The sequence below is a fragment of the Mercenaria mercenaria genome, chromosome 13, assembly GCF_021730395.1.
Source record: "Mercenaria mercenaria strain notata chromosome 13, MADL_Memer_1, whole genome shotgun sequence".
NCBI classification, from domain to species: Eukaryota; Metazoa; Mollusca; class Bivalvia; order Venerida; family Veneridae; genus Mercenaria; species Mercenaria mercenaria.
In genome coordinates, this window is record NC_069373.1 from 57,424,628 (window position 1) to 57,447,938 (window position 23,311).

The following is a 23,311-nucleotide window of genomic DNA, read 5'->3' on the forward strand; positions in this document are numbered from 1 at the left end:
AAGCCAAAGCAAACCAAGGGAGAAAAAGAAGCAAATTGAAACTGGACTCCAAACAAATACATGGGTGTTACACCCAATAAATATGTTATAAAACTGATTTCTGTTTTTTTTTCACATTTACAAATTTTCAAGAGTAAAATTAATCCTAGTCAATTTCAAATTTTACCATTTTATTCCTTCACAAAAATTATGATGAGTAAATACTCCTAGGCCAAAAAAATTTATCTGGAGCCCAAAATTTGGCCCGATTCCATTCAGCTTACAGTCTGTTTTTCCCTAGATTTCTGTCAAAAATTCCCCTAAAAAAAACTTCATTTACACAGAGCTTGACAAATTTACTCGTAAATACAAGTAGAAATTGGCTCCCGGCGAGTGGAACTTGCTGTAGAACTTGCCCTGCAAGACGAGTGCAATTTTCACCAAAAATATAATAACTCCAATTAAATAACAGCCGTGCAGAAGTTCAATAGCTAGAAGATGTAATTTATATCTGAAACCCTCCCACCCTGATACCACATTATGATGGCTAGACGCTCAATATCTGTTAGTCTAGAACAAAATTCATGTATACATGTACCATTTTTAACTGACTTTACTTCAAACATTTTTTCTTAGTTTGATAGCATGTAAATATTGCCAAAAATTGGAAATCTTTGTCAGCTGTCTGGTGTTTACGTTATTTGCACCTCCTATTGAAGAGCGCTTTTGGCTGGGTCTAAAAGCAGGTAGAGTACCGTAACTGTGGTTATTTTCGATAAAGCTGGTTTTAATTGCATATTTTCTTTTTTAACTTTTGAAATCTAATTAATCATTTAGCGGCCATACATTCACGATATCGGTCAGTCAAATTGTCAACAATCCGAGTAGTGGTAATTAGCGAGTGCGGATCCAAGTAAACCGGGCGATTTGAATTTCGCTTTGAGGTTAGATCTGAGCGAAGTTTGAAGCTTCAAAGCGACTATTTCACCCAAGTCGCTCCCTTGCGAGACCCCTGTAGTGTTAAATAAACATGCAAATTAACTTCTCCTTTGATGTGTCCGTAATTATGAAATGTTTGTTTGCATGTATAATGCTTGATGAGGCGTTGACAGTTTGAGAAAGTGTCATTTTCTCGGAGTTCCTGTAAATATTGATGCCATTTTTTAAATGTCCGTAACCAGTTAAGCAGTGAGTACGATTTTCATGTCAAACTGTTGTTACTATTGTTTATTGCTCCCAAGAAACAACCAATTAACAACTTTTGCCCTATAAAATTCCATTCATATAAAAAGATGAAGGAATAACATTTCAAAACAAAGTCTATTTTATTCAACTGAAAAAAAAAAAACTCATCATATTCATCGATGACCTCAATTAGGCTTGATAATTTTTTATGCATGTTTGCAACTTACTTTTAAAACTTCATACCAAAGAGCTATAAATAAATAAATGTATAATTTTATACATCTTAGATCATACGAATTGCTTATTTTAACTGGTGTGAAAGCATTACCAGGGCCACTTTCAATTTCACTTTCAATATGTAGATTCAGCACCCGTGCTTTTCTAATGTTTAATAACTGCGAAATAATCACATTAGAATGTCCAAACTTTGTTCATGTTGTTCTGATTTGAATAATATCATTCCCAAATATTCATACTTAAACTGACCTAACGATGTCGGCGTTTGAAATGTTTTTTGTATCGCATCCATTCAATGTCATGAATGTGGAAATAGCGAGATTAATTCGGGACGGCTGCAAATAACATCACAATTACTTTTGTTACACTGACCTTCTCAGTAATCATTTAATCCAATTATCTAAATTTGCTGCGAATGCAAAAAGCATAAGTAAGCCACGTGTTGTGTAAATTAATTGACAACACACTAAATCAAAGGCATGTTTGTCGCGTGTTGATTAAATCTATTACGTAATAAACAGTACTACCTTAATCGACAATGCGGTTATTGGAAAACAATGATCTCTGATTGGTCGAGAGCGCAAAGCAGCCACCGCAAACTCCGCCTTCAATTGTCAAGCAGTTATTTTGTGCTCGGTAAGCTATGCGTTCGACAATTTTTACGCGTCCTCTGGACTCGCGGTTGGAATAATTTGGCGTCATTTTCCAAAAACTATGCGTTCAAATACGCAGAATTAAGCGTTCCCGAGAACCCTGAATGTATGTGTTTTCCAATGATTTTGATAAAGGAAGTGTCTAGCCGTCCAGTAACCGGACGCCTAGCCTGCGTTCTAGCCGTCCAGTAATTGATTTCTTAATGAATAAGTAATGATTTTATATAGTTTTAACTGTTATTTACTTAAGATATCAATACTTATCTGTAAACAAAATATTGTGTGAAAACATACCAAAGAATATTTTTCATCGTCTCGAATAGATTACTGATTTTTCAGCCGATAAAACGAATGAGATCGTGTTTGTATACAAATCCGCTGATATACTATTTTAGAAATGACAAAAACATTGATCGCCGAACGCCCACTTTAGTTAATAACAGGTATCATTACTTATTCATTAGGAAATCTATTACCAGACGGCTAGAATATCTTCTGAAGATTTGCTAGCTGTCCAGTAACCAGAAGGCTAGAATGCAGGCTAGGCGCAGGGTTTTCCCGGACGCAGGTTTTCTGCGTCCCTGACGCGCTTTTACTGCTTTGAACTCGCATTTTTTAGTGCCTCTGCATCCCACTGGACCCGCAAAATCGGTCACGAAACTCCTTTGCACTGAAGCCTCCTTTGCGCAGATACCCATGTAAAATGCGCAGTTTTTTACCACCGGGACCATCACGGAATCGTGGGTGCTCATTATACACAGGTATAGACCATTTTCCAACTTCAAAACAAGTTTTGTTATCGATGTTCGCCATTTTGGAAAAAAGGGAAACTACTCTCCGCGCTAACTGTCACCGCTAAAATCTAAGATTACCGTTACGTTCCGTAAAAGATCGAATGGTTTATTTTTTTATTAAACAACATCAATTTAATATAAATTTAAAGTATTTTGATGAAAAAATATTAATAAATCACAGAAATTATGATACTAATTAAGGATCGAGTATTATCTTTAACCGAGATAAAACTGTGAACAACATAATTGACACGAGGTGACACGTTAATTGCTGGTAATTACTGGCTATTTAATCATAACAAAAAGACTATCACACCTTTTGTAATCAGTCTGAATTGAGAAGCTCATGCCATTTTGAAAGATACCATTCCGAAATATTGAATCAACTGCTATCTAAATTAAAAAGATACAATTAAGTTCATTCGGTTTTAGGGTAAATTTTTTTAGTAATAATGTCAATTTTCAAGATCAATAATTTGTGGACCACCAAAAATTATTAGGGACCCTTAAATTAGCAGCCATGGGAGTCCATGGACTCCCAAATAAAAAACCTGAGGGAAAACCCTGTAGGCGTCCGGTTACCGGACGGCTAGACACTTCCTTTGATAAAAGATCACGGGTGCGTAATATACATGCTAGCGTAATAAATTCGAGGTTTTTATGCTATCAAATGTAATTGCAAAATGAAAAATAAATAAATCACTGGCAAATGGTTGCAGGCCTAAACAAAATTATTTATATCACTTCTAGTCACCTAGCAAAAAAACTCCCAATTAATTTGTCTGAAAATCTGGGCACAATGATCGTGAAGGTATCTGCAAACAAAAAATTCATATTTACCACTAAGGTTATTTCTCATAAAAGAAAGAATATATTTTATTTAGGACCAGACAATGTATAAAGCAATATCGTATGTCTTTTTTGGTCTTTCGATATGGTAATCAGTAAATTTCACGAGTTTCGAAACGTTTCAAGCACGAATCTTTGTTTCTCATATCCGTCTTTGTTTTAACCTCTTTCATAAATGATTTACAATATATATAAAATTATGTATAAGAAATTTTATTAGGTTTTATTTTTACTGTCATCTAAGGTCGTTTACCAAGTTTTTTTGTTGTTTTTATCGGTTTTTATCTGCAAGTCGTCTCTGGCTTTATCTGTTACAATCCTCTGACTTGATTGGTTAATTTTTACAAATTTTAACCAATCGCTTGTCGTTTTACACAAAAATGAGAAAATTGTATTGTACGACAGAATCGAGTAAATTGCGGCTATAACAGTCGTGGACATTTTGGTTATAGCACACTAAATAGTTGTTGTTCTTTATTCTATATAAAATTGACCTATCTCCAATGACCGCAGCACACATCAGGACCCATTTTAAATTTCTGTAACTTACATTTTCTTGAAGAATATTGTCAGTGCTAACTAAAAATCAAAAGAAAAGTGGGGGTCATTTTTGATGCAAGAAAAATAATTTCAGTCAAACACACAAACTGCAAAATCAGCTAAAAAATGAGACCCCAAATTATACTGGTGGTGTATGATCTAAGTTTCCATGAAAATTTTTGTCATGTTGTTATTTCATTACGAAAATGTTACCTACGTGTCAAGCATAGATCTGTCATGTGATTTTAGCAAAAAATTTGCAAAGAAAATAAGGAAAATAGCTCTACAGAGCAAAAAAAAAACTGAGGACTATTTGTATCCGCCATTATGCGACTACCATTTTCTTTTGCGCCATTTTTCTATTTAGTGTCTGTATGCCTTTTAATTATGCAGTATTTTCTTTAAAAACTGCCGAAGGCTTACCAGTAATTTTTAAATGTTTTAAACCCTGTGTATATTTCCTAGAAAAGCTACTATTAAATCTCAACCCTAATAAGGCATGTGGGCCAGACAAGATTAAGCCCATCGTTCTTGAAACACTTTCAAAGGAACTGTCACCAATCCTTGAAATTATCTTTCAGAAATCCATTGATGAGGGATCTATACCTTCCCAGTGGAAAAATGCATATGCAACCCCCATCTACAAGAATGGCGACAGGTCAAACCCAGCCAACAACAGGCCCATATCCCTTACATGCGTACATTTCAAATCCCTGGAGCATCAATTACAAAACACTTAACAAACCTTGGCATTCTGTACCATCTCCAACATGGTTTCTGAGAAAAAAGATCCTGTGTGACACAACTAATTACTCTTGTAAATGACCTTGTCAAATCAGTGTACAACAAATAAAAGGTTGACCTGATACTGTTAGATTTTAGCCAAGCATTCAATAAAGTGAGCCATGAGAAAGTCTTTAAAATGCATAACTATGGTATGTGTGGTGAAACCCTAAAATGGATTAAGAGCTTTCTCGACAACCGGCTTCAATCCGTAACCCTAAACGGTACAAGCTCAGTGCCCATACCTGTCTCTTCTGGAGTTCCGCAGGGGTCCGTGCTTGGTCCCCTGCTCTTTCTTGCATATACAACTGACCTCCCACAAAATGATGAAACATGTACACCTTGGCAAAAACTTAGAAAAATCTTTCAGGTGCACAATGATAAATTTATTTAATGATACCATGATGTTTTTACAACGGACCTTTACAATGAAACAAGTACAATGTAAAACGTCGATTCCAGTGCTGTCACAACAATTATGGCGTGTCAAAGGTTGCTAAATTATACATCTATGCTATAATTATTGTAATTTGTTACAGTTGTTCGATGTTTTGTTATTCATATTGTATGCGTGCTATCCCTTGTTTCGTTATTCTTATTGTAAAAAGCGAGATTGCGTCATTCTATATTTCGTTTTCCCTATTGTATCTTTGTTACTGTTATTCAATATTTTGTTATTCTTATTGTATGTCTGTTATTGTTATTCAGTATTTCGGTATTCTTAATGCATGTTTTTCATTGTTATTCAATGCTTCGTTATTCCATTATATGTTTGTTATTGTTATTCAATATTTCGTTATTCTTATTGTATGTCTGTTACTGTTATTCAATATTTCGTTATACTTAGTGCATGTTTCTTATTGTTATTCTATATTTCGTTATTTCCATTGTATGTTTGTTACTGTTATTCAATTTTTTGTTATTCTCACTGTAAAACTTCTCTTCCATGTCCCATCACTTGTAACTGATTTGTATTGTGTATCTGGTTATTCTTATTGGATGTTGTTCTACTTTTATCCTACGGAATATCCGCTATGTACAAGACTTTATTGGTTGATTGAAAACCAAGGTAGACAGGATTTTTAAGTGCACAAGCTCTCGCGGTACTTTAATTCACTCTTATTGCATGGTCAGAAAGACGTTGCACGTTTCACCATCTCTCATTTACAGTCTCGCAGACCGAGACCGTTATTGTTTAGTTTGGATGCATTCTCTTATGCATTTTATCAATTATGATAACAGGCTCTCACAATACGACATAAACGGAAAATGGTGCAGGCTCGGTTTTATTGAGCCTGTTCATGGACGGTAGTGGAAATGCTTGCCAGCACCCACGCCCTCTAACTCCGAGTTGAGAAGAACTCAACATTAATACATGTTACAAGTAAAAAAGACAATGTAGAGACATCTGCAGATCACGGTATTCATACGGCGGCGTACATATGGATCTTTCAATATAAACAGAGAGCAATTCCAAATTAAAATAATGGATTTGACCTAAACGAGAAAACAATGGACAGAATTAATAGTAGGGATCTAAGGTTATAGAGCCTGTATATCACAGAAATTTCCAAAAGACAAAATTAAAAAGGAGGCAACATATCCAAAGGGTGATTAAACAATACCCAAATCTATAAAGGCGGGAGTTTTTGATACGCCCAAGCCGAAATGTCCAAGCTGAAAAATTAAACAGTACTCTAACAGGACATAAATATCGTTATGAACGAATCTGCTGCTGTTTAGCTTTGATGTGTTCTTTGCTTCCAAACGACACCTTAAGATTTTATTATTCGTTCGAATTTGATAGAATTATATTTTTTTTAACTAATTGATATGACAGAAAACAGTCTGACAGCTTTATTATTTCTACCGTTTTACCTTAACGATTTTCGATGTGGTCAGTAACCACCTTTATTGAACTACTATAGATTATGTATGTGAACTCTATGTAAATGTACACCAACCATGTTCCAAAGTCACATGGCACTGTAAATAAAAGTTATCCCTGCCAGGTTAATCCCAAACACACGCAATGGCGACAAGAGGCATTGTATGTAAAACACAAAAAACTCTTAAAAGTTTGTATAAAAAGCAATCCTTAAGAAACAGAAATGCATGTACTCAATGTAATATAGAAAATAGAACGTCAAGAGAAACACCGCGAAGGGCCAGCTGAAATAGGCCAGAAGAAATATATAAAAAAGTTCAGTCCCTGTGGGATTTAAGAACTACATTTTAAAGAGTGCTCCGTCTGTTCCGTCAGACACAATCAAAGAGGAAACCGTAGCGTCCAACTATGAAATGGTTGAACACTAAACATGCGGTGCGTCTCAAAATAGTTTGATCGTGACGTCTTTTAGCAAAACGTTGTACGTCTTTACCAACTACAACTGGAATATTGTTATGACCTAAAACAAAAAACTATAGTAACACATCAGGTATAACAAATAAAATCTAAAAAGTAGATCCCTCGGAAGCACCGAGAACAAGGCAAACAGTGAAAATTGCAGACTCGGTTTGATTGAGTCTGTTCATGAGCCTTATCCGTCTAGAGCTCTCATACTCCTACAAAATAAATCCAAATACTTCAAATGGAGAACACTCCTTTGTATAAAACACAACTACATATATTCTCAAAACAATATTTTCACATCTATGCAATATGAATAAGGTTGATAGAGCCTTCAAGACCGACAAAAATAGTTTGTTTCATTCGGACTATAAATCCAGTGTTACATCATGGAGATTTAATTCTCAAGAAGGCAGTAGGTATTGTTTACAAACTTCCAATTTCGCTAAATCTCTTAGTCATAAAAAAGACTCGTATCAAAAATAGTTTCTGAATATCCTCACATGGTTTGTCCATTCTAAAATGCTGATCACATTGCCTATCAAAATTATATATAGAGTGAATTTCAATTTCGGCAATTTTAATACTTTTTGATCACATAGGAAGAATTAAGTTATCTTACCTTCCCAGTCCATGAATCCATTATGTGCATACCTTACCTTGAAACCCAAAATGGGTAAAACATGTGATAAAAATTGAACAAGTCTGTTGTCTAGTCTGTTTGTGCATTTTTAGGACAAATATAATAAGAGCAATGGAACTACATACATGTGTTTGTGTAATACAATCTGACATTTGTAAAATACATGCTCTTTTGAGTTTATTTAGGGTTCAAGCCTTTGATATCCTCACATTTACCTTTTCCAAAAGTCATATAGAGCCAGAGGCATAAAATAGTTTATGCTTGTCCTGCTGTGTACCCTCATAACTTGTAAGAAATAAAGTATTGTTAACATATCTTTGATTTTAAGGAATGGTATATTGCTTCTAACAGCTATGTAAAATGGACACAATTTTCCGGCGGAGAATAGGTACGCACATGGAACTTAATTAGGGCAAAATATTCCTTAAGAGCTTACAAACTTTCAATCCAAAAAAAAAAACATGCATTATAGGCTAACTTTTTTATTATTTTCAAGTAGAGTTGAAATACAAGAATATTAGGTTACTGTTTATAGATCAATTTTTCTGATTTGTTTAATGGGTATCATCAGATCTATTTATCAAAAAGAAACTGAACACGGTAATGCATTTATTGCTATGACTTGCAGCATCAAAAGTATGTCTTTCCTTATCTGCCAAAGTTAAATGTTAAAACAAAGAACAACAGAAACTGCAAAATTAGTCAATGAATTTACAAGTGAATTCGGTAATCAGTGGATGATGGATTTCCTGGCATCTGGCGAAATTGCATTGAAAGTTGACAGACACTACAATATATAGATCATGGGTACCTAATGTACTGGTGAGGTGATTGCAGTGTTTTCCATATAATTTACATAATGATTTCTGTTATACACTACATGAGAGTTATAGCTTTCTTATGTAGTGAGATAAAATCCAAGGAGAAACCCTTTGCTTATGTGGCTAGGGCACTGATTTGCCTAGGATACAAACTTAGCCAACACATTAGTTCTATACACTAGGCATAATAAAGAACCCGGAACTCTATTCTTCTTGTATGCGCAGCTTGTTTAGATCTCTCAACGCTTGTAAATATTACAATGTACTACTCCCGCACGATAATTTAAACGACAGCATGTTTATATTATCGTTTGATTGTTATGGTTCTCATGTATCGTTGAACTCGAAAAGGTTGTCAATGATAGAAGTTAAGTATATACTGTAATATTATACAAAAATAGTTTCTGTATTGAAACGTTTTAATGAAGAAAAATCATAATTATCAAACATGTTATCGTTTGAGTTATCGTGCGGGATTTATAGCGCGTCCCGGTAAACATAATTTATTTTTTATTCTGTTGTGTTTAACGCCGCACCGACACAGTTATAGGTCATATGACGACTTTCCAGCTTTGATGATGGAGGAAGACCCTAGGTGCCCCTCCGTGCATTTTTTCATCACGAACGGGCACCTGGGTAGAACCACCGACCAGGATGGCTTCCTCACATGAAGAATTCAACGCCCCGAGTGAGGCTTGAACCCACAACCGGAAACATAAAGATAAGTCAGGTGTTGAGTGGTTGCCATGTATTTTTTGGGCAATTTGTCATTAAACCTTCAATATTTAAGGACCTTTGGTTCTTTTATGTATTTTCAAGCATTTTTAATATGTTTTGGCAGTGCTTGTTGATTCTTGTGACAAGGTTTTTATATATATATTTTTTCTCTTCAAATCGCTCATCGCCCGCTCCAAAAATAGGTGAAATCCAAAAAAAATAATTATTTAGCTCGCTCGCTCCTATTTTTTTGGAAAAAATCCGATGACCAAGAAATCAATTTGGTGTGGCCCGATGGGAAAATTTGGATATTTATAATTTTAATTTGTTATTTATATTCTTGGTCCGTTCATTATATAGACACATTATTTCTTGTATGCAGTCCCTGTTTTGGCAGTTGCTCCGCCTCCCTGAATGTGGAATATCCATAGTAGGCGGAACAATGAATACTCATTAATTTTGTACTACTTCATGATTAACACTGGACCATTTTTCATTTATGAAATAATATGAAAATAAGTTGGTTACTTTTTTGAAAATCCTTCGCTTGTCATTGGGTAAAAAAGATGTTTGAACTTTAACTATAAATTACCCCTTACAGAAGAAAAAGGCCTGCTGCGTACTCTTGCTGTGTACATACAGCGTATATGATGCGTACATGATGTGTACTGAAATCAAGGGCTTTAAATAGTACGCAGGATATACACCGCACATACACCGATAGTATGTTTGTAGTACACTTTTGACATGCAAATGAGCTCTGCCGCGTACTACTTGCTGCGTACATGCTGTGGACTACATAGTACACAGGATGTACGCTGGAGGAATTTAGTATGCGGGAAATAGTACGCAGCATGTACGCGGCACATACACTTTTCACATGCAAATGAGCCTGCGGTGTACTACCCCTGCGGCGTACATGCTGTGTACTCCTGCGGCGTACATTCTGTGTACTCCTGGCCCGAGTCCTGCGGCGTACATGCTGTGTACTCCTGCTGCATACATGCTGTGTACTCTTGTGGCGAAACTGCTGTGATAATGTAAATTCCTTACCCCACCAACTTTCTTATGCAAATGTTGATCATTTGGACAGAAAAAAACAGAAAAAAGATAAGTGACATGCATCAATAAGTATTTACCCTTACCAAAATAATGTAGATTGATGTTATCAAATAAATTAGTATGCTTTTCTTCATCCACTTTTCAATGAAATAAATCAATTTTTGTTGCATGTAATTTGGTAAACATCTGAAGAAAATGGCGTAACTGCATCAAGGGGAAACAACTTTAATGCAACTAAATATAAGTGTTATAAATTTCGAAGTATCTGCGGTGTACATGCAGTGTACTATTTTCTTGTACAAGTCCCTCCTGCGTACATGCAGTGTACTCCTTAAATTTTCAGAGTCTGTGCTGCGTACTTGAAGTGTACTAGTGACCTCCTGCGTACATGCTGTGTACTCATCGAAATAGTACGCGGCATGTACGCGGCATGCGATGTATGTAAAATGTACTCCTCTGGCGTACTACTGTGTTCGCGGCATATACACAGCAAATACGCAGCATGTACGCCACAGAGGCTTGCTTCTGTAAGGGACTTCAACTTAGCTGCTTTCCATATAACAATTAAATTTCGTTACAGAAAAAATGTTCTACTTGTACGCGTACGTGGTCAAATAATTTTTTTTTTGGGGAAGGGGAAAGCGTGAAAAGTTTTAAAAATGGGGCCATACTTTAAAGGGATGATTTCTTTCGAACCGCTGTAGCAGTAGGGGGGTAAGTTCGGGGGCGGAGCTAATTTTCCCATATTCATTAAATGTTTTCCCTAAACAATATGTGCATTTGGTTGGGGGCGCCCCCCAAGAAAAAGAGGAATCGTAGCTCTCTATATAAATGGAAAGTTGCAGCTGGGTGAAGATTTTGTGCAAGGGAAAAGCAAGGCATAAATTGCCCAGATATTTACGTCTTTCACTTACTGTTTTAGCTTTGAATAAAAGGCTGGGCATTTTTTGACTTAAAATTAAACAAGTGTTACAAAAAAAAAAAAAAATTTTACCCTGTCTTAATTGGCATTTGGGCCAGGTAACCCCCCTTTCTGTAGTAGGGCAGTACCCGGGGAAAAAGTCCCCTGTCGAAAGTATGGCAGTACCCGGGGTAAGTACCCTGTCTTTTGTTTTGGCAGTACCCAGGTAACAAACCCTTTTCGTAGTATGGCAGTACCCCAGGAAAATCCCCTGTCTGTAGTAGGCAGAAACCCAGGTAAACTCCCCTGTCTATACCCACCCTGCATTAGGCTTTTGGGTTTAAAAAACCGAAAGGGGCCCCGCCTGGGGATGTGGGGTCTGAGCGATCCCAGGGGGGGGGTATGTTTCTCCGTGACTCATGATAAAACAATATTGTGTCTGAAATCTTATCCTCCCCCTCTAAATTCATGTGGGGAATTTTGGCAGTTACTTGGGGGGGGGAAAAAGGGGGTTTGTACGGTACAGAATCCGGGAACCCCGGTTGGGTTTAACCCTGCCCGCCTTTACATGATGAAATCCTGTTAAAAAAAACGGCGTTAAACCCAAAAAAAACAAAAAAAATTTTTTGGGCGGGAAAAGTACCCATCTTAGTTTTCCCAAGTACCCCGGAAAGTATCCTGTCTAAAATATGGCAGTAGCCGGTAAGTCCCATCTTTTATTTGGCATACCCGGGTAAGTCCCCCGTCTATGAAAAAACCGTACCGGGGAAGTCCCCTGTCTTTTATATGATAGTCCCGGGAAAGTCCCCCTGTTTATTGTTTGGCAGTACCCGGGGGTAATTTCCCTGCCCTTTAAATGGAGTCCCGGGGTAACACCCTGCCCTGTAAAATGGCAGTAGGGGGTAAAAACCCTGTTTGTATGGCAGAAAGCCGGGTAAGCCCCTGTCTGAAAGTAGGGCAGTACCAGGTAATACCTGTTTTTAAAGTTGGCGGTAGCCAGGTAATTTACCCTGTTTTAGATGGCAGAAAGCCAAAAAAACTACCCTGTTTTATATTTGGGGCAGAAACCAGGAAAAGTCCCCTTTGGCTTAGTATGCCCTACCCGGGGTTAAGTCCCCCTGTCTTTTGTATGACAGTAGCGGGAAAAAACTGCCCTCTCTGTAGTATGCCAGTAGCCAGGTAAGTACCCGGGCGGGTAGTATGGCATAGCCAGCTAAGTACCAGTCTAAAATATGCAGTACCCGGGCTAACCCCCCTGTTTTAAAAAAAATATGGCAGTAGGGGGGGTAAAAACCCTTTCTATAATATGGCAGAAGCCAAAAAAGTCCCCCTTGTCTAAAAATATGGCAGGCCACCCAAAAGCCCCGTCTTTAATTTTTGCAGTAGTGGCAAAAATTCCTTTTCCCAAAATAGGGCAGTAAGCTGTAAAAGTACCCTGTCTATAGTATGGCACCAAGCAAGTCCCCTGTCTAAAAAAGGCATTAGCAAAGTAAGTACCCTTGTCTAAAGTATGGTAGTAACCAGGAAAGTCCCCGTCTATAATATGACAGTAGCCAGGTAAATACCTTTTTTGTATTTATCCCCATTTACCATTTCCCATCCCCGCAAGTACCCTGTTTGTATTTATGCCAGTAGCCAGATAAATTTCCCTGTCTAAAATATACAGTAGCAATGAAAGTCCCCTTTTATAGTAGGGGCAGTACCCGGGTAAGTACCCTGTCTATAATATGACAGTCCCAGGTAACTACCCTTTCTGTAGTATGGCAGTACCCGGGGTAGTACCCTGTCTGTAATATGACAGTACCCGGGTAAGCCCTGTTAAAATTTGGCCCAGTAGAAAGGGTTAAGTACCCCTGACTTTTTAAATAACAGTGCCGGGAAAGTACCCTTTTCCTAAAATATGGCATTACCCAGGTAATACCCTCCTGTAGTATGGCAGTACCCGGGAAAAGGTCCCCCTGTTTTATTTGGCAGTAGAAAGGTAAGTACCCCCTTTCTTAATATGACAGTACCCGGATAAGTCCCCTGTCTAAAATATGGCCAGAAGCCAGGTAACAAACCTTGTCTGTAGTATCCCCCGTGCAAGGGTAAAACCCTGTCTGTAATAGACAGTACCCGGGGTAAGTCCCTTTGTCTATAATTTTGGCAGTAGCCATGTAACTACCCGTTGTAGTATGGCAGTAGAAGGTAAGTCCCCCGTCTATAATTTTGGCATACCAGGTAACTACCCGTTTTGTAGTAGGGAGTACCCGGGGAAAGGCCCCTTTGTCTGTAGTATGGCAGTACCAGGTAACTCCGGGCGGTAGTAGGGCGGGCCCAAAGGGTAAGTACCCGGGTCTATATATGGCAGTGGGGGGGGTAATTTAACCCTGTCTGTAGAAGGGCCCCGTAGCCGGGTAATTTTACCCTGTCTGAAGTTGGCAGTAAGGGAAAAATCCCCCTGTCTGTAGTAGGGGCGTAGCCGGGGTTAAGTACCCTGTCTGTAGAATGGCAGTAGCCGGGTAAGTCCCCTTTCTGTAGTATGGCAGACCCGGGTAATTTAAAAACCCTGTCTGTTTTAGGCATAGCCAGGTAATACCCTTTGTTTATGGCGGGCCCAGTTAACACCCTGCCCTATAGTTTGGCGGGTAGCCGGGGGGAGGAAAACCCTGTCTGTAGTAGGGGGGGGTAGCCGGGTAAGAAACCCTGTCTGTAGTATGGCAGTAGCCAGGTAAAACAACCCTGTCTGTAGGGGGGCAGTAGAAAGGGTTTATTTCCCAGCTAAGTATGACAGTGGGCCAGGTAAGTACCCTGCTTAGTTTGGCAGTCCCCCGGAAAGGGACCATGTCTATAGAAGGGCAGAAGCCGGGTAACAACCCTGTCTAAAATATGAAGTAGCCTTTGGTAATTTTCCCTGTCTAAAGAAAGGCAGAAGAAAGGTAAGTACCCGTCTAAAAGAAAATGACAGTACCCGGGAAAGTCCCCCTGCCCAGTGTCTTTGTATGGCAGTACCGGGAAAATACCCGTCTTAGTGGGATGAGGGGGTAAGAAACCCTGTCAAAGTTTCTATAGTATTGCGTAGCCAGGTAACCCCTGCTTTCGTATAAACAGTAGCCGGGAAAGTCCCCTTTTAATATCTATAGTATGGCAGTACCCCGGTTAACAAACCCTGTCTATAGTATGACAGTCCCCCGGGGTAAGTACCCTGTCTATTGTTTAGTAGGCAGTACCCGGGGAAAGTCCCCGTCTATATTAGGGGACAGAAAGCCGGGTAAGTACCCTGTTTTAGGGTCTTAGTATGGCAGTAGCCAGGTAATCCCCTTTGCCCAATGTAGGACAGTAGCCGGGTAAGAAACCCGGTCTATTTTCCTATGGGAAATGGCAGTAGAAAGGGTAAGTACCCCCTGTCTATAGTATGACATTTTTCGGGAAAGTACCCTGTCGTGTATGACATACCCCGGGAAAAGTACCCTGTCTAGTTTTCTAAAAGTATGGCATTTACCAGGTAACTCCCCTGTCATGTATGCCCATTACCCCGGGAAAATTTAACCCTGTCTAGTGTTATAGTATGGCAGAACCCCAGGTAAGTACCCTGTCTATAGTATGTAGTACCCGGGGTAATTTCCCTGTCTAGTGCCCAAGTAGGGGCAGAAACAGGTAAGTACCCTGTCTTTAGTATGACAGTAGGGGAAAAGTACCCGGTTTTTAGTGTCTAAATGGAAAGTAGCTAGGTAAGTCCCCCCGTCTATAGTAGGGCCCGTAGCCGGGAAAATACCCTGTCTGAAAGTATGGAAGTCCCCCCGGGAAAGTACCCTATCGTAAAAAGGCCCCAAGTAGCCGGGAAAGGAACCCCTGCTGTGCCCTTTTTGGCAGTACCCAGGTAACTACCCTGTCTGTAGTATGGCAGAGCGGGGTAAGTACCCTGTCGGTAATATGGAAATTTCCCCGGGTAAGAAACCCTGTTTTTAAGTAGGCAGTGTCGGGTAAGACCCCGTTGTAGTATGACATAGGGGGTTAATTTACATGTCTGTAGTAGAAAGTGCCGGGAAAAGTCCCCTGTCTGTTTTTGGGCCCGTAGCTGGGTTGTCCCCCCTGTCTAAAATGGCAGTAGACGGGTAAAGGTACCCGCCTGAAATTTATGGTAGAAACCCAGGTAATACCCTATCTTTTAGTTTGGCAGTAGCCAGGTAAGTACCCTGTTATAATAGGGGCGTGCCAGCAAAGAAAACCTGCTATAGAAAGCCAGTGGCGGGAAAGTCCCCCTGTTTACAATTGGGTAGCCGCTAAGTAACCTGTCTAAAGAAAGACGGGACCCGGGAAAAGGTCCCCTGTCTATAATATGGCAGTGGGTTTGGTAAGTCCCCATCTATAGTATGGGCAGTAGCTGGGAAAGGGGACCCGGCTTTTAGTATCCCCGGGTACCCGGGGAAAAGTCCCTTTGGTCTATAATAGGGGCGGTAGCCGGGGAAAAACCCCATCTGTAATATGGCAGTAGCCGGGTAACCCCCCCCTGTTTGTGTCTATATTTTGGGCATAGCCAGGTAACTACCCTTCTTTAGAAGGCAGTGGGCCAGGTAAGTCCCCCCTGTCAAATAATTTTGGCGGGAAAGCCTGGTAAGAAACCCAGTCTGAATATTGGCGAAGCAGGGAAAAAGTACCCTGTCTATGCCCTATAGAATGGCAGTAGCCGGAAACTCCCCTATCTGTGGGTAGGGGCAGTAGCCAGGTAAGTACCCTTTCCTAAAAAAATTGGCAGTAGCCTTTTTAAGGGTCCCCCCAGTCTGAAAATAGGGGCCGAAGCCGGGTAAGTACCCGCTTTTTTTTTGGCGAAACCGGGTAAGTCCCCGTCTAGTGCCCTATAGTATGGCAGTACCCCGGGTAACTACCCTTCTTTTAGTATGGCATTACCAGATAAGCCCCTGTCTGAGTTTTGCAGTGGGGGGGAAAATAATTTACCCTGTCTATATATGGCAGTGGGCCGGATAAGTCCCCCCGCCCTATAATAGGGCATAGGGGTAATTACCCTGTCTAAAATGGCAGTAGCCTGTCTGTATTTAATGGTAGTAGCTACAACTAGAATTTTTTAACCCACCCAAAGAAGACTTTAAAAGCTTTCTCCTTCAAGAAAAAATAAAAATTTTGTAAAGATTCGTGTTGGTAAAAACCGGAAAATGAGTGAAAATGGTAATTTTTTAAAAAATAATATTCCCAAACAAAAATTTTTTAACTATTTAAAGTTGTAGTAAAACAATTACTTTCCATATTTAAGAAAGCTAAAAAAAAAAAAAAACAGTTTTTTTAAAAAATTATTTTGACCCACATTGTGACTTTAAAGAAAATTTAATTATCTTACTAAAGGTTTTTTTTGCTTCTTTATGACACTTTGTAATTTTTTTTGTAAATAAACATTACAGTGTTTTATTTGTATGGGCGGTTTTTTGGGGTTTTAAAAGAGGTGTTTGAAAAATTTTTATATTTAGACTTAAATTTTATTGTAAAAATTTTCTTTATCATTTTTTTCTGGCATAAAAAACAGACATTCTGACATACTTTTTTAAATTTTTTTGCTTGTTGTGTTATTTTTTTATGCAAAAAAACAAATATAAAGCTCCCCCAATAGACTAAATCAGTGAATATGTAAAAAACCCCGGGTAAAATGAAAAGTATTGTTTTCAAAATTTAAAAAGCTGAATTTTTTTGGAAAGGAGAATACATTATTTTCGCTTTATATTTAAAGAAATTTTGGAAAGTTTGAAAAAAAGTGGTTTTTAAAACCCTAATAATAGAAAAAATGACCAAAACAAACCTGTACCCCAAAATCGCTCTATGTAAAAAAGGGTTTGGGAAGGGAAAACACACATAAATTTTATAAAGGGCTAAATGTTTTAAGAAGAACAGATTTTTTTTTGTCGATTACTTAAAAATTTCCTACTTTTTTCATTTCTTTGAAAATTGGAATGGGGGAAAAAAAAAAAATTAGCAAATCCGCTATACCCTAAAGCACTGTATTTAAATCTTTTTAAACCCCGGTTTTAAAAAAGAAGTATTATGAAAAATTGCACCCCCCCATCTGTCTGTCCTCAAAATTTGTGCCAAACCCAGCGTTTTGGGGGAAATTCTTGCTTAAGTAAAAAAAGTTTTAGTTTTCACTAATGAAATTTTATCACTTCGGATTTTTTTTAAAAATTTTTACAATCGGTTTATAAAGGAAAAAGATTAGTTCAATAAAAGTTTTTTTTAATGTTTCACTTCAACAAGCGGGCCCCAGGGTTTATGCGGGGGAAAGTAAAAAAATATTGTCCAAAAATACCAAAAATTTTTGGCTGAAGCTCGGGGTCTTTAAAAATTGCTGGAAGTTTGGGTGCGGGTTTCCAGTTTAAAAGGAAATTTAAGAATAAAAACTAAAAATTTCTTTTTTTTTTAATGCTTTTGAAGAAATTTACTTTGCGGGCACATTTGTTTTTTTGTTGGGGGAATATTAAATCTACCTTTGGCAGTCTTTTGGGCCCAAAAGTCAAAACTGGATCATGTGGGGGTTATAAATTAGAAATTCAACCACTCAAATAAAAAGGAAAAAGCTTTTTAAACCCACTGTAGGGGCCACGTTTAGACCCTATTTTCCCAATGACACTTGGTAGAATTTTTATCTTGAAAAATTCCCGGGGAAAGGCCCAAGTTTAAGGGGTTTATTTAATACATCACTTGACTCTCCTGTTTTCATTATTGAACGGGGTTTATAGTTAAAAAAGCAGCTTGATTTGAAAGGTTTTTGAAGTATTTTTAAAAGTTTATTTTTTTTATTATTTGGGGGGGTTTTGGGAAAAAAACCCCAGACCATGAAAGTTTTCCGGGGCCTTAAATCAAATATCCCAAGAATAGGAAACACCAACAGCAGAAAAAGATGTTTTGGAAAAATGGGTTGGGGAGTTTAAAGGAATCTGAAAACCTAAATAAAAACCCTTTTAACTTTGTAAAAAAAAATTTTGTTCTAGAAGAAATTTTTGGGTTTTTGTAACTAAATGGCGGGTTTGATGCAAATTTTCATCCTTTAAAACAAAATAGTGCTTTCTGTTTTTTTTTAAAAGGGAATTAAACTTTTTGAAATTTAAAAAAAAAATTTAAAAAAAATCCCGCGGGTTTTTTTAAAACAATCTCGAAACCCTTTAACTTTAAGGGGAGTCATAAAAAATAATGAAAAAACCAGTGACCCTGGTTGAAAACGACCCCCGTCAGAATTTTGAAATTTTATCATACAGAACATTTTTCACATTCGAGTTATCCCATTGTATTAAACTTTCTTTCTACATTTTTTTAAAATATTTAAATCACGGTTTTTCTTTTTTTAGGTTTTTGAGTGGTGTCAGAAAAAACTGGGATTCATGGTTTTGTACAATTTACCCCAAAAAGGTAAGTGTTTTTAGTTTCAAAAAAAATTTTTTGCAAAAATAAGCACTTTTTTCTGCACTCAGGGTCTCCCCTTATTTTCAAAGGTTTCTCTTAATGGAATTTTTGGCTTTTAAGTCTTGTATTTTAAATTTGGGCAAAAAAAATTACATTTTTTTATTTTTCAAGGGCGATCTTTCCATTTTGGGACCAAAATTGATACTAAATTTTCTCTTCGCCTTCAAAAAAACAATTTTTATAAGCCCGTCTCTGAAACACCCCTTGGGGGGGGTGGGCTTTTTCGGGTCCAAAAGCATTCCCTCCCTCTTTTAAGTCACGGGTTTTTATCCGATTTTTTCCCAAAACCCTTAGTGACAGTTTTTGGGGGGGGCATAATATCTCGCCCAAAGTTCGAAAACCGGGAAAAATCGTTTTTTGGCACTCTATTTTATTCCCCTTTGGAATTACCAAAATCGGGCAAATTTACCCCCTTTCCCACTGTCAAAACGTTTTCTTTCCGATTTTCCCCAAACCTTGGTGACAATGTTTTTTTGGGGAAAAATACATTGTATACCCCAAAGTTCTATAACAACCCAAAAACCCCCTCAGGCACTCTTGCATTATGGCCTTAAATTTAAACTTAAAAAAATTGCGATTTTTAAGCCATGTCGCTCTCTAATCAAACTTTTTTCATTCCATCTTCCAAAAAATTGCCACATTATGTTTGTTGGATAATTTTTACCCCTTTTCGATCCCCCAGCCAAATTCCCCTGGGGCCCCTCTTGGATTAGGGGCCTTAAATTACTTGAAATCTCCCTTTTAACCCTTTTTTGGGCTCTCAAACATTTTTCATTTGATCTTCAAAAACTTGCTGACAAGTTTGTGGCATTATTTTGGCCCAAAGGGTTCGATAACCAGCAAAAACCCCCCCCAAAGGCACTTTTGGGGTTTTATGGCCCTTGAATTGGGCCCCAGATTCGATGAGGGGCGTAAAATACAGTCCCCAACTTTTGTTGTTAAATAATTAAAAAATTAAATTAAAATTATTAAAAAAAAACCCCATTACACCCACCGAAGTTCAGACATGCCTTTAAATTTTAAAGTTTTTACAGCTTTTGTAGATTTTGGGGAAAGAATCAAACCCCAATTTCTTTTTTTTAAATACCCAATAGAAACGAGGGGGGATGCCTAATTCACCAGGGGATCATATACTTTGTGATCTATTAAACAAAAGGGATTTCTTGTGCATGTTTCTTTTAAAGTCTCAATCCAAACTTGATAAAGAAGCTTTCCTTTTTTTCTTTTTGAGTTGACAAAGCCCCCAAAAAATTGTACAATGGGTTTCCAAAAACAGTAAGAAACCAGGTCAAAAATAAATGGTTCTCTCATGTGATAATTTTAGGCCTTTTTTGGGCCTTTTTGGCTAAAATAGTAAAATGGGGTTGAAAAAAATTTAAATCCAGAAAAAATTGAAAAAACATTAAATTTTTCAAAAGTCTGTAATTTTTGTGGTCAGTAACTTATTTTCTTTGGAATCTGTTTTTTTTTTTTTCCATCAGTAGAAATTAACAATTATTTATTAAATGTATTTAAATATAGTCTTTTTTGAAAACTAAAATTTTTTTAAGGGATATTTCGGAACTTATTTCATTTAGTCGGGTTTTTTTCCCAGACAAAACAATTGAATACCTTTAGGTGGTTTTTTTTTAAAAGAAGCAATGGTGCAAAAAAATTTTAACCTTATAGGAACCCAGTTTAGAAAATGATTTTTGACTGAGTTTGCAAAATTTAAGAAACCAAAAAAATGAACTTATAGAAAAAACCCCTAATTTTTTTTGCCCAAAGGGAAATGTTTTAAAACAGAGTACGGGCTGTTGTTCCCCTGAAAAAAAAAAATGGTTTGTTTATGTTTGGTGAGCCCTTTTTTTCGACTGATGAAATTAAATTTTAAAACATGATTGTGTTTACCAGCTTTGAAAATTGGGAAATTTTGGGTTTTGCAAATTACCTTTTTCCCAGTGAAACTAACAAAAAATGGGTAATTGGGGTAAATGTGGAATATATCTTAACACTTTTTAAAAATTTTTCTGACCCCTTAATGAGCCCATCTTCACTACCCTTTTTAAAATTTTTTAGTAAATTTTTTGAAACCCGTTTTAAAATTTGTGGGATTATGTTTTGTTTTAATTTTGGGGAAAAAATTTTTTAAAAAAATGTGAATCTGCACATTTTAAAAATTTAAATTTAAAAAGGGTTTATTACGGGCCATTTTAAAATAATTCCAAAATTTAAATGGGGGTTTTGAAATTTAATGTACTCTTAAATGTTCCAAAAACTTTTCCGTGTTTTAAATTTTGAAAATTTTTAATATGCACTTTGATATTGAAATAGCTCCCATAAAACAGAAGTTTGACTTTTATTTCGTTTTTTGAAAATTTTTTTCAAAAAATTAAACATTCCCCTTTTTTTATTATTTTGTTTTTGTAGGCCCCACCAAAAATTCCCGGTAAAAAATTTTTGAAGATTAAAACCCAGCATAGTAAATATTTTGGGTAAAAGTTTATACTTTTTTTGCTTTTCTGTACAAATAGTCTATGTAAAAGATTAGACATGTACGGTAAAATTAAATCGAATATGTCGTAAGAAAAATGTTCGCCCCCAACACAAAAACCTAATTCTTAGCTACCTCCAAAAATTCCCGGATGTATATAAACAAACCCAAAAGTTAAAGGGTTTCAGTTAGGACAAGGGCAAATATTTAAGACACCCTTTTTTGGGTTTGGAATTTTTGGGAAAAAAAGGTAAATTTCCTTTCCTATTGCCCAAAAACCCCGAAAAATTTTATTTCCCCTGAAATTAAATAATTTTACCCGTATCATGGTAGCTAAACCCCCATTAAGACCCGAGTAAAGGGGGGTATACCCGAAAATTACAGTGAATGGTCGCAAAAGATAACAAGTGACTTATCTGGTTCCCATAATATAAAGACTGGTTTTCTTACCTGCATAAAAGCCCAAATTTCAGACAGGGGAACTTGCCCAACTACGGCCCCCCCTTTTAGACTGGGTATTTTCCTGGTTTCTGAAGGGAAAAAATACTCAGGCCGGCTATTGCCCCCTACTGCCAAAACTACAGGAAGGGTCCCAGCCGCTACGCCATAGGGCAGAAAAAAATTTTCCCCCTTAAACCCGGCTACTGCCATACTTAGACAGGGTAAATTACCTGGCTTTCTGTCATACTATAGACCGGGTACTTAACCCCCCTACTGTCATACTATAGGGAAAAGGGGACTTAAACCCGGCTACTGTCAACTATAACAGGGTACTTACCCGGGTACTGTTTCCCTACTATAGACAGGGCACTTACCTGGGTATGTCCTTTCTATAGACATGGGACTTACCCGGGTTTCTGCATACTATTTTGACAGGGCACTTTCCTGGCTACTGTCATAAATAAAGACGGGGACTTAAACCCCACTTTCTGTCATTTCTATGACGGGCATTTCCCCGGCTACTGTCATACTATAGACAGGGTATTACCCACTACTGTCCTTTCTATAGACAGGGCACTTTCCCCCCCCCAAATGTCATACTAAAGACAGGGCATTACCCCACGGGGTGCCATTTCCCATAGACAGGGGGCTTTCCCGGCTACGTCATAAAAATAGACCCGGGGACTTTCCCGACTACCTTTCCATACTATAGACGGGGGCTTTCGCGGGTACTGTATACTATAGACAAAGGGCCCCTTAAACCCCCCCTTTCTGTCCTACTAAAAACAGGGGGCTTACCCGGGACTGTCATACTTTAGAAGGGCCAAAACCCCTAAGTCCCTACTAAGACAGGGTACTTTCCCGACTACCGTTTATACTATAGACAAAGGGGACTTAACCCCCACTACGGCCCTACAAAAGACAGGGTCTCCACCCGGCTACTGCATACTATAGACACGGGACTTTCCCGACTACTGCCCTACTATAGACAGGGTTTTCTCCCCCCCGGGTACTGTCATACTATAGAAGGGGACTTACCCACTACTGCCATACTATAGGGCACGGTACTCACCCCCGGCTTTCTGTCCCTATTATAGGGCAGGGACTTTCCCCCACTTTCTGGGCCTACTAAAGACAAAGGTACTTACCCGGGAAAATGTCATATTTTAGAAGGGGACTTACCCGACTACTGTAAAACTATAGGGCAGGGGGACTTACCCACTTTCCCGGTACTGCCATACTATAGGCAGGGTACTTACCCGGGTACTGTCAAATTAGACAGGGTACTTACCCGGCTACTGCCCTACAAAAGGCCGGGTATTAAACCCGCTACTGTCCCTAAATATAGGAAAGGGTAAATTAAACCCCGGGTACTGTTTAAACTATAGGCAGGGTTTTCTTACCCGGGGTTTCTGAATACCCAAAGACAGGGCAACCCCTTTC

At 37.9% G+C, this 23,311-nt stretch overlaps 1 protein-coding gene across 1 annotated transcript in view; it reads right to left on the reverse strand.

Annotated features, from left to right (window-relative positions):
• LOC123530305 (uncharacterized) overlaps positions 1-4,029 on the reverse strand; it is a 29,676-nt gene extending 25,647 nt beyond the window's left edge. The window contains exon 1 of the mRNA XM_053521923.1: positions 3,951-4,029. The gene's annotated coding sequence lies outside the window, so the exon portion shown is untranslated. The remainder of the gene's footprint in view (positions 1-3,950) is intronic.
• Between the last annotated feature and the right edge of the window lie 19,282 nt (positions 4,030-23,311).